This window comes from Carcharodon carcharias, chromosome 15 (genome assembly GCF_017639515.1).
Source record: "Carcharodon carcharias isolate sCarCar2 chromosome 15, sCarCar2.pri, whole genome shotgun sequence".
In the NCBI taxonomy this organism is placed as follows: Eukaryota; Metazoa; Chordata; class Chondrichthyes; order Lamniformes; family Lamnidae; genus Carcharodon; species Carcharodon carcharias.
The window spans coordinates 129,366,812-129,376,019 of NC_054481.1; the positions used below are offsets into that span (position 1 = coordinate 129,366,812).

The following is a 9,208-nucleotide window of genomic DNA, read 5'->3' on the forward strand; positions in this document are numbered from 1 at the left end:
AATGCGAGGTAATGCATTTTGGAAGGTCTAATACAGGCAGGAATTATACAGTAAATGGCAGAACCCTTAAGTGCATCAATGGGCAGAGGGATCTAGGTGTACAGGTCCACAGGTCACTGAAAGTGGCAATGCAGGTGGATAAGGTAGTCAGGAAGGCATATGGCATGCTTGACTTCATTGGCAGGGGTATTGAGTATAAAAGCTGGGAAGTCATGCTGCAGCTGTATGGAACCTTGGTTAGGCCACACTTGGAATATTGCGTGCAATTCTGGTCACCACATTACCAGAAGGATATGGAGGTGTTGGAGAGGGCGCAGAGGAGGTTTATCAGGATGCTGTCTGTTCTGCAGGATATTAGCTATGAGGAGAGATTGTAGAAACTCGGATTGTTCTCACTAGAGTGACAGAGATTGAGGGGCGACTTGATAGAAGTTTACAAAATTATGAGTGGCATGGACAGAGTAGAAAGTCAGAAGCTTTTTCCCAGGGTGGAAGAGTCAATTACTAGGGGACATAGATTTAAGGTGAGAGGAGAAAACTATAGAGGAGATGTGCGGGGCAAGTTTTTTACGCAGAGGGTAGCGAGTGTCTGGAATTCGCTGCCAGAGGAGGTGGTGGATGCAGGTACGAAAGTGGTGTTTAAGAGGCAGCTTGACAAATACATGAGTAGGATGGGAATAGAGGGGTACGGACCCCGGAAGTGCAAAATGTTTTAGTGGATGGGCAATATGTTCGGTGCAGGCTTGGAGGGCCAAAGGGCCTGTTCCTGTGCTGTACTTTTCTTTTCTTTGTTCTTTGTTCATTAACAGCCCGGTTATAAGCAATTTTTCATGGCCTGTCCAACCTCGCAGTTGGCGGATGGGGCAAAAGGCCAGGCAGGCTTTACATTTTCGGTGAAACCTCATCCAAGGGCAGACGAAATCTCTATCGGACATAAAATAAAAAGAATTATCTGGGGACATTTTTTTAATGAGGTAAGCTTTCTGGTGCTTGATTGTGCTGCATGGACATTTTTTTGCAACATTTTTGTGCTTTCTTTTGTTATTTGGAGGCCTGCAGCTCCCTGAGGTATCTGTATGCCTTCAGACAGCTCAGTGGAAGTGCTTACCAGCACCCACGGTGACGTTGGTGCCTGCCCTCTTCCCACCCCCACAGGCAGTGCTGCGCCTTTGTCAGGACACATTTCACGCTGGCTGGCCGTTAATTGGCCGTCCAGTGTGAAATCGCTGTCAGGGGCCGATTGTGGTTGGGGGGCCGTTTCCCATCGGCTCCTGGGCCCGCCAATCATGTGCGCCCGACAAACACAAAATTCAGGCCATAGGGAAAATTCTGACCCATAATTCATCTAATTTCTAAGCTTATTCATAATTATTTTAGTAAATATATTACCACATTGTCTACGATCTTCCACTTGCTTTCCTCCAAGAGATCCTGGGTTTTTCTGCTTGAGCAGTCTGTTCATCTTCACAAACTCTATCAGAAGAAACTTCTTTACCCAAAGAGTGGTGAGAATGTGGAATTTACCAGAGCGAGTGGTTGATGTGAATCGTATTAAACATTAACGGAAAGCTAGACAAGCAAAAGACAGAGAAGGGAATAAAGGGTTATTGTGATAGATTTGGACAAAGAAAGATGGGAGGAGGCTTAAGTGGAGCATAAACGTCGGCATTGACTGGTTGGGCCTAATGGCCTGATTCTGTGCTGTATATCCTAAGTAATCCTATGATCTTACGTTATTTTTGTTACCCTACCACATTGGTTCACATTTCATTTTTTCATTTGGTAGTACAGAACTTGAGTATTGCTGAAAAAAGAGACGTTGAAGCTTTTCATCTTGCACTCATCAGGACACTGAAAATTAACTACCTCAGATTACCCTGAAAGGGCAAGGTATCTCAAAACTTTGACCAACAGGTGAATCTAGCTGTTTCACACTGCTACTATGTAGTAACAACACGAGTGGTATTCGCCAATAACAGGATGCTGTCGTCGAGCCAAATCACACAAATGAGTAATGTGTTATATGAATTTCAGTACCGGTGTGATTGTAGGTATGTAGGCCATACTTTCCAAAGACTGGCGTATCATATCAAACAGCATGTCCCAGCTTCTGTTCGCAATGGGCAACCAGCCCCTGCTTGCAAAACTCAACATTAGATGTGTCCAACATTAGATGTGATTCCGCGATTGAACAACATTTGCAAAATAATCCTCAATGTGCTAGGAATAGCGTTGACAACCAATTTAAGATTGTCAGTCAGACTCGCAGTGTGGCGCATGTGTGTATACTAGAAGCTACGTAGCTACACAGGGGCCTGTTCTTTGCAGACAGAAAGAGCATGTACACATATTATGCCTATTTCATCTAAACAAAATAATTATTAGCCATTCACTGACTCATTCCTCAGGGCAATGCCTTGACCAATCAGGATCAAGTTGCCTGATTTAAATTTCAAACAATGCTTGTCAGTTAACTGTCAATCACCGTCAATTGGCGCATTATCCATGGCAATGTCTCTATCAATCAGAATCCACTTGCCAACCAATCGGCACTGTCTTCTCATACAGTATAAATGGTTGCTTTCCTCTTATATTGGTGTTCTTGCGAAGTATCCTGATGACTGCAAGACGAAAAGCTTCAACGTGTCTCTTTTTTCAGCAATTTCATTTTTTATTGCAATTCCTGAATGTGCATCCTAATTCTAATAATTTCAACAAGTGTAAATTAATACAGAGGATGTTGCCATGAGTGGAAAATTTTAGTTATGAAACAAGATTGGATAGACTGGTGTTGTTTTCTTTTGCAACAGAGGAGGCTGAGGGTAGATTTAATTGAGGTGTATAAAATTATTAAGGGCATAGGTAAAATGGATAGGAGGGACCTTTTTCTCTTCAGGGAGGTCAATAAACAGTGTTCTTAGATTTAACTTAATTGGCAGAAAGATTAGAGCGTAGTTTAGAGAAATGTTTTCATCCAGAGGATATGGGAGTCTGGAACTCACTGCCTGAATGCATGGTAGAATCAGAAACACTCATCACATTTAAAATGTACTTGGATATGCACCTGAAGTACAAGGCTCTGAGCCAAGAACTGGAATGTAGGATTAGGCTGGCTAGCTCTTTTTTGGCTGGCACAGACAAAATAGCCAAATGGCCTCCTACAGTACCATAAATTTTCAATGATTCTATGCATGAATGTGAAAACATAATCATGTATTTAACTAGCCACTGCCTAGGAATGCCTTCTTTGCACAGTACTTCAAGGTGTCCACAATTTTCGAAAGAGAAGAAACAATGGAATTGTGTCTCTTACAGGGCTCTCCACCGCAATCATGGCTACTGACCCCATTGCTGGGAAACCACCCAAACAGCAGTGGATCACCTTGGCTTGAAGACCTCAGCATCTGTTTGTGTTTCCTCTCCTGTCACCTCCACTTAAGGGGAAGGAATCTCCTGCAGGTTATACACAATGAGAGTCAGCAAAAATTCTGCTGGTTAATTACTGTACTTGAAACAATATCTCCCAAATGGCACAGTAGATTTTATTGTGCTTTAGGGGACACTCTCTTTTGGTAGACATGCTGCGGCAAGACTCCCAACTCTTCAGCAACGAAGGGAGGGGTGTTGCTCATATTTCTCTACTGACTATATATATTACAAGGTGTGTCACAGCCAGTCTGCTACAGGTGATGGCAAAATTGAGGCTTATTAGTTACCTTGGTCTCAGATAGTAGGTAATATACTGGTGAGAGTTATGCATTGTATGGCTACCTATGGATGGTGTATTGTCTCCCAGATACAAAGGTCATGGATATCACTGAGTGGTTACAGAGCATGCTGGAGGGTGAGGGTGCACTGCCAGAGATGGTGGTCCACATCGGTATGAACGATATAGGTAGAAAAGGGGATAAGGTCCTGCAGCCTGAGATTAGGGGGTTAGGAAAGAGAGCAGGACCTCAAAGGTAGTTATCTCTTGATTACTCCCAAAGCCATGTGCTAGTGAGTGCAGAAGTAGGAGAATACATCAGACGAATGTGTGGCTGGAGAGATGGTGCATGAGGGAGGCCTTCAGATTTCTGGGGCATTGGAACTGGTTCTGGGGAAAGTGGAATCTGTACAAGCCGGACAATCTACTCCTGGACGGGACTGGGATGCATATCCTCCAGGAAGGTTTGTTAGTGCTGTTGAGAAGGGTTTAAATTAGATTAGCAGGTGGGTAGGAACCTGAAGGCAGACTGAGGTAGGACAAATTCAGAACAGGGAACGGGAGACAGAAAATTAGTGGGTGACTCTGAAAGACAGAAGAAGCAGAGGTTAAAAATTGTGTAAAGCACATGAATTTGGCAGTGTTAAAAGGTATATATATAAATGCAAGGACTATAGCAAATAAAGCCAATAAGGGCACAGATAGACACATGGCAGTGTGATATCATTGCTATAAAGTAACGACTTAAAGAGGGGCAAAAATGGCAGCTCAACATCCCTGGATATAGAGATTTCAGGCAGGATAGGGAGGAGGATAAAAAGGTGGAGGTGTAGCATTATTGGTTAAGGAAGCAATTACAGCCATGAGGAGGGTTGATATACTAAATGAGGCATCAATTAAGGCCATATGGATTGAGCTCAGAAAAAAAACAGCAGCCATACTGTTAGGAGTGTACCATAGACCCCCAAATAGTGAGAGGGAGCTAGAAGAGCAAATACGTAGGCAAATTTCTGCGTGCAAAAATAATAGGGCAATAATAGTTGGAGACTTCAACTACCCTAATATCAATTGGGATACGAACAGAGGACACCAAATCCTTGAATTGTGAGAAGTGGACTTTTGCCAGATCATTTCTCAGCTTCGTAAAATTTGTAATATACCTCACAGCTACTTGAAGAAAAATCAGTGACAAATCAGTGGGAGGCATTCAAAAGCAAGACTTTATGGCCACAGTGTAGACATGTCCCCACAAAGAAAAAAGTCTAGAGCCCCTTGTTTATCCAGAAGTACACAGGGTAAGATAAAGCAGAAAAAGAAAGCTTGTGACAGTCATTAAAAAAAACGTAATACTGTAAAAAACCTAAAGGAGTACAAAAAAGAAATTAGGAAAGCAAAGAGAGGATATGAAAATATATTGGTAGGTAAAATCAAAGAAAGCTTGAAGAATTATATTAAGAGCAAGGGAATAACTAAGGAAAGGGTAGGGCCTATCAGGGATGTACAAGGTAACTTATGCATAGATGCAGAAGATGTGAGCAGGGTTCTTAATGAGTACTTTGTCTCTGTCTTCACTAAGGAGAGGGTTAAATCAGACATTCTAGCTAAAAAGGAGTGTGAAATATTAGATACAATAAACACAGTGAGAGAGGAAGTACTGGAGGGACTGGCATCCTTGAAGGTGGATAAATCACCAGGGTCAGATGGATTGTATCCCAGGCTGTTAAAGGAAGCCAGGGAGAAAGTAGAGGATGCTGTGAGGATCATTTTCCAATCCTCACTTGATACAGGCGAGGTACCAAAGGACTGGAGGCCTGTGAACATTGTACCATTCCTTAAAAAGGATACAAAGGATAGGCTGAATAATTATAGGCTGGTCAATCTGAGTTCAGTGGTGGGCAAATTATTAGAATCAATTCTGAGACACAGGATAAATTGTCAATTAGAAAGGAACAGATTAATCAGGGATAGTCAACATGGTTTTGTTAGGGGAAGGTTATGTCTTACTAATTTAATCAAATTTTTTCAGTAAGTAACAAGGAAGGTTAATGAGTGTAGTAAGGCGGATGTTGTTTACATGGATTTTTGTAAAGCATTTGACAAGGTCCCACATGTCAGACTGATCAGTAAAGTAAAAGCCTATGGGATACAGGGGAATGTGGTGAGTTGGATCCAAAATTGACACAGGGACAGGAAATAAAGGTTGATGTATGTTTTTGCAAATGGAAAGCAGGTTCTAGTGGTGTTCCATAGGGCTGAGCTCAGTGTTGGGAGGCATGATTGTGAAATTTGCAGCTGACACAAAAATTCGCCGCGTAGTTGATAGTGAAGAGGACGGCTGTCGACTCCAGAATGATATCAATTATTTGGTTGAGTGGGCGGAAAAGTGATAAATGGAATTCAGTCCTGAAAAGTGAGAGGTAATGTATTTGGGGAGGGAAAATAAAGCAAGGGAATATACTGTGAGGATATTGAGAGGGGTAGAGGAAGTGAGAGACCTTGAAGTGTATGTCCACAGGTCTGTGAAGGTGGCAGAACAGATGGATAAGATGGTAAAGAAAGCATATGGAATGCTTTCCTTTATTATATGAGGTATTGAGTACAAAAGCAGGGATGTCATGCTGGAACTGCATAAAATGCTGGTTAGGCCACAGCTAGATTTTTTTGTACTGTTCTGGTCATCACAGGAAGGACAAAATTGCCCTGGAAAGAGTACAGAGAAGATTTACAAGAATGTTGCCAGCGCTTGAACATTGCAGCTATGAGGAGAGATTGGATAGGCTATGGTTGTTTTCCTTAGAACAGAGGAGAGGTAACTTAATTAAAGTGCTCAAGATTATGAGGGGCCTGGATAGTGTAGACAGCAAAGACCTGTTTTTCCTAGGGGAGAGGTCAATTACCAGGAGGCACAGATTTAAGATGATTGGTAGGAGGATTAGAGGGCACATGAGGAAAAACTTCTTCACCCAGAGCGGGGTAGGTGTCTGGAACCTGCTGCCTGGTTTGGTGGTGGAGGCAGAAACACTCAACTCATTTGGAAGGTACCTGGATTTGCATCTGAAGCGCTGTAACCTACAAGGCTATGGACCAGGTGCTGGAAGGTGGGATTAAAATGGGCGGCTGGCTTTTTATTTTTCAACCATCACAGACATGATGGGCTAAATGGCCCCTTTTTGTGCTGTAGCTTTTCTATGGTTCTTATCTGCTGATTTAAGTTGCTTTTATGTATACTACTTTCTCATAATAAACAATTTCGTAGCTAGCCCAATGTAGTTAGGCTCCAAACTTCCTCAGTTCCCAAGTAGAAAGGAGAGGAAAGAGGGCAGAGATCCATGATGCCACATCTCCACCCTCATTCACATTGTCCCAGATTTTGTTGGGTTTTCCTTTGGTGGACAAGAATGTAGAGAACTTGTGCCTACAAAATACAATAACATTGAAATGTTAGTTTCATCTGGGAATATTGGTTATGTACCCTTTTGAGGGGTGTCTGAAGAAGGTGTTGCTAGCCTTTGTACTTACTCCCTTTCAAATCAGAGTCTGAGAGCAGTAGGCAGTGAGGTGCAACATTCTTAAAAAAAGTGACCTTTCTTTTCAACAGGGACCAGGATCCCTGATACCCACCTCCTCAACTCTGGGCCACATAAGGAGATATTAGAACAGGTGATCTAAAGTGTGGTCAAAGAGGTAAGTTTTAAGGAGCATCTTAAGGGAGGAAAGAGAGGCAGAGAAATTTAGGGAAGAAATTCCAAAGCTTAGAGCCTTGGCAGCTGAAGGCACGGCCGCCAGTGGTGGAGCGATTAAATTCAGGAATGCCCTAGAGGTCAGAATTGGGGAAGTGCAGAGATCTTGGAGGGTATTGGGGCTGGAGGAGCTTACAGAGATAGGGAGGGTTGAGGTCATGGAGGGATTTGATAATAAGGATGAAAATTTTAAAATCAAGGCATTGCTTAACCAGGAACTAGTGTGGTTTAGTGAGCACTGGGCTGATGGGTTGACTGGGACTTTGGTTTAAGTTAGGGCAGCAAAGTTTTGTTGAGCCTAACTTGATGCAGGGTGGAATATGGGAGACTGGCCAGGAGTTAAGCCTCCCTAGGATTTCTTCAGTTTTACCAGTCGTCCTAATTCTGTAGAAAAATATCTGACATTTTCCCATGAAATTTCAAAATATGACATGTTTACATATTCCATTACACTCTCGAATCATCCATTCTCAAAAAATACTGAAATTAGACCTAGCATCTTAAAAGTTATATGTGACTGAAATAGTAATTTTTCAGGCTAGATCTTAAGCTGATCTCTATTCCCAAAAAGGCAAAAATGACTTTTGGTGCTTGGTAACAGGCCAGTTATAAGCTTCCACACTTAGAAGTCAGGGTGAGCTCCTTGCTAAACTAAAACGTTTAAAAAATGAAACATTTAATTTACAGGTAGCCATCTGGGAATTTCTTTTTTTAGTATTTCACTTTGCACTGGTTGCAGTTATGCTGCAGCTTGTGTGAAGCCAAAGTGGTGTGAGATGCCTCTTTGAGGTTATCACAAAGCATTTGATTTGAACAACTTCATGTTAAAGTTATACCATATTTACATTGATGCAAAGTGGTTGCATCCACACAAAGCAACTGGCCTACAACAAATTATTCAAGTATGTGCTTTATAATAAGACTGCATGATAATATAGTGGCTCCGTTCCTAGACTAACAACTTAAGAGGTCATGAGTTCAAAATTCTCAAGGAAAATTGTGAAATTGACTTCAACCAATCTGATAATTTACATTAAAAATTGAAATCAAAAACATGCTGGGCTTGTAAAAATAATGTATATACTTGAATAGTTTGTTGTAGGCCAACTGCTTTGTGTGGGTGCAACCACTTTGTATCAATGTAAATGTGGTATAACTTGAAAGTGAAGTTATTCAAATCAAATTTAGCAAAAATAGTCATTTTTTGAAATGAAGATGAATTTAGAGGAAGTTTTATTCTTCATCTGTCACATTCTAATCTTGATCTGGGAGTGCTCAATTGTTCGAATCTGGTCAATCTTAATCTGTTTCCTAATGCTGATGTCCTTCATCTTTCAAAGCTCAATCCTGAATTCTCAATTCCACATACAAAAAAAATTATGTCAACAAGGACACACCAGATTGGGATGGCGTATTCTTCATGTTTGCATGTTCTTAAAATGCATTAGGACCTAAACAGGTAGAACTAAAATTTTCCACTAAAATGTGTTTTTTTTTTAAGTTGTCTTATTCCAATTCATAAGGATTTCATAAGGTTCTTGATGATCATGGATTTCATGTGAACTTCAACTTTTTACATGCTATTGTTGCTGGAAAAACCATTGAGAAAGCTAACCCTTGCCCAATCAGAAGTAACTGAATTTTTAACGAGATTTATGATTGACCAAGCTCTCTAGTCCTGAAAAACTAATTTCAGAAGTGTGGAGTGCTGAGTATCAATCTGTAAATCCTTTCGACTTAAATCAATGGCAGGTGGTAAGAG

General features: G+C 41.4%; 1 long non-coding RNA gene across 1 annotated transcript in view; it reads right to left on the reverse strand.

Annotated features, from left to right (window-relative positions):
- Positions 1 to 680: 680 nt before the first annotated feature.
- LOC121288711 overlaps positions 681 to 9,208 on the reverse strand; it is a 28,310-nt gene continuing 19,782 nt past the window's right edge. The window contains exons 2-3 of the long non-coding RNA XR_005945413.1: positions 1,390 to 1,569; positions 681 to 924 (exon numbers count right to left, since the gene is read on the reverse strand). This is a non-coding gene — a long non-coding RNA (uncharacterized LOC121288711). The remainder of the gene's footprint in view (positions 925 to 1,389; positions 1,570 to 9,208) is intronic.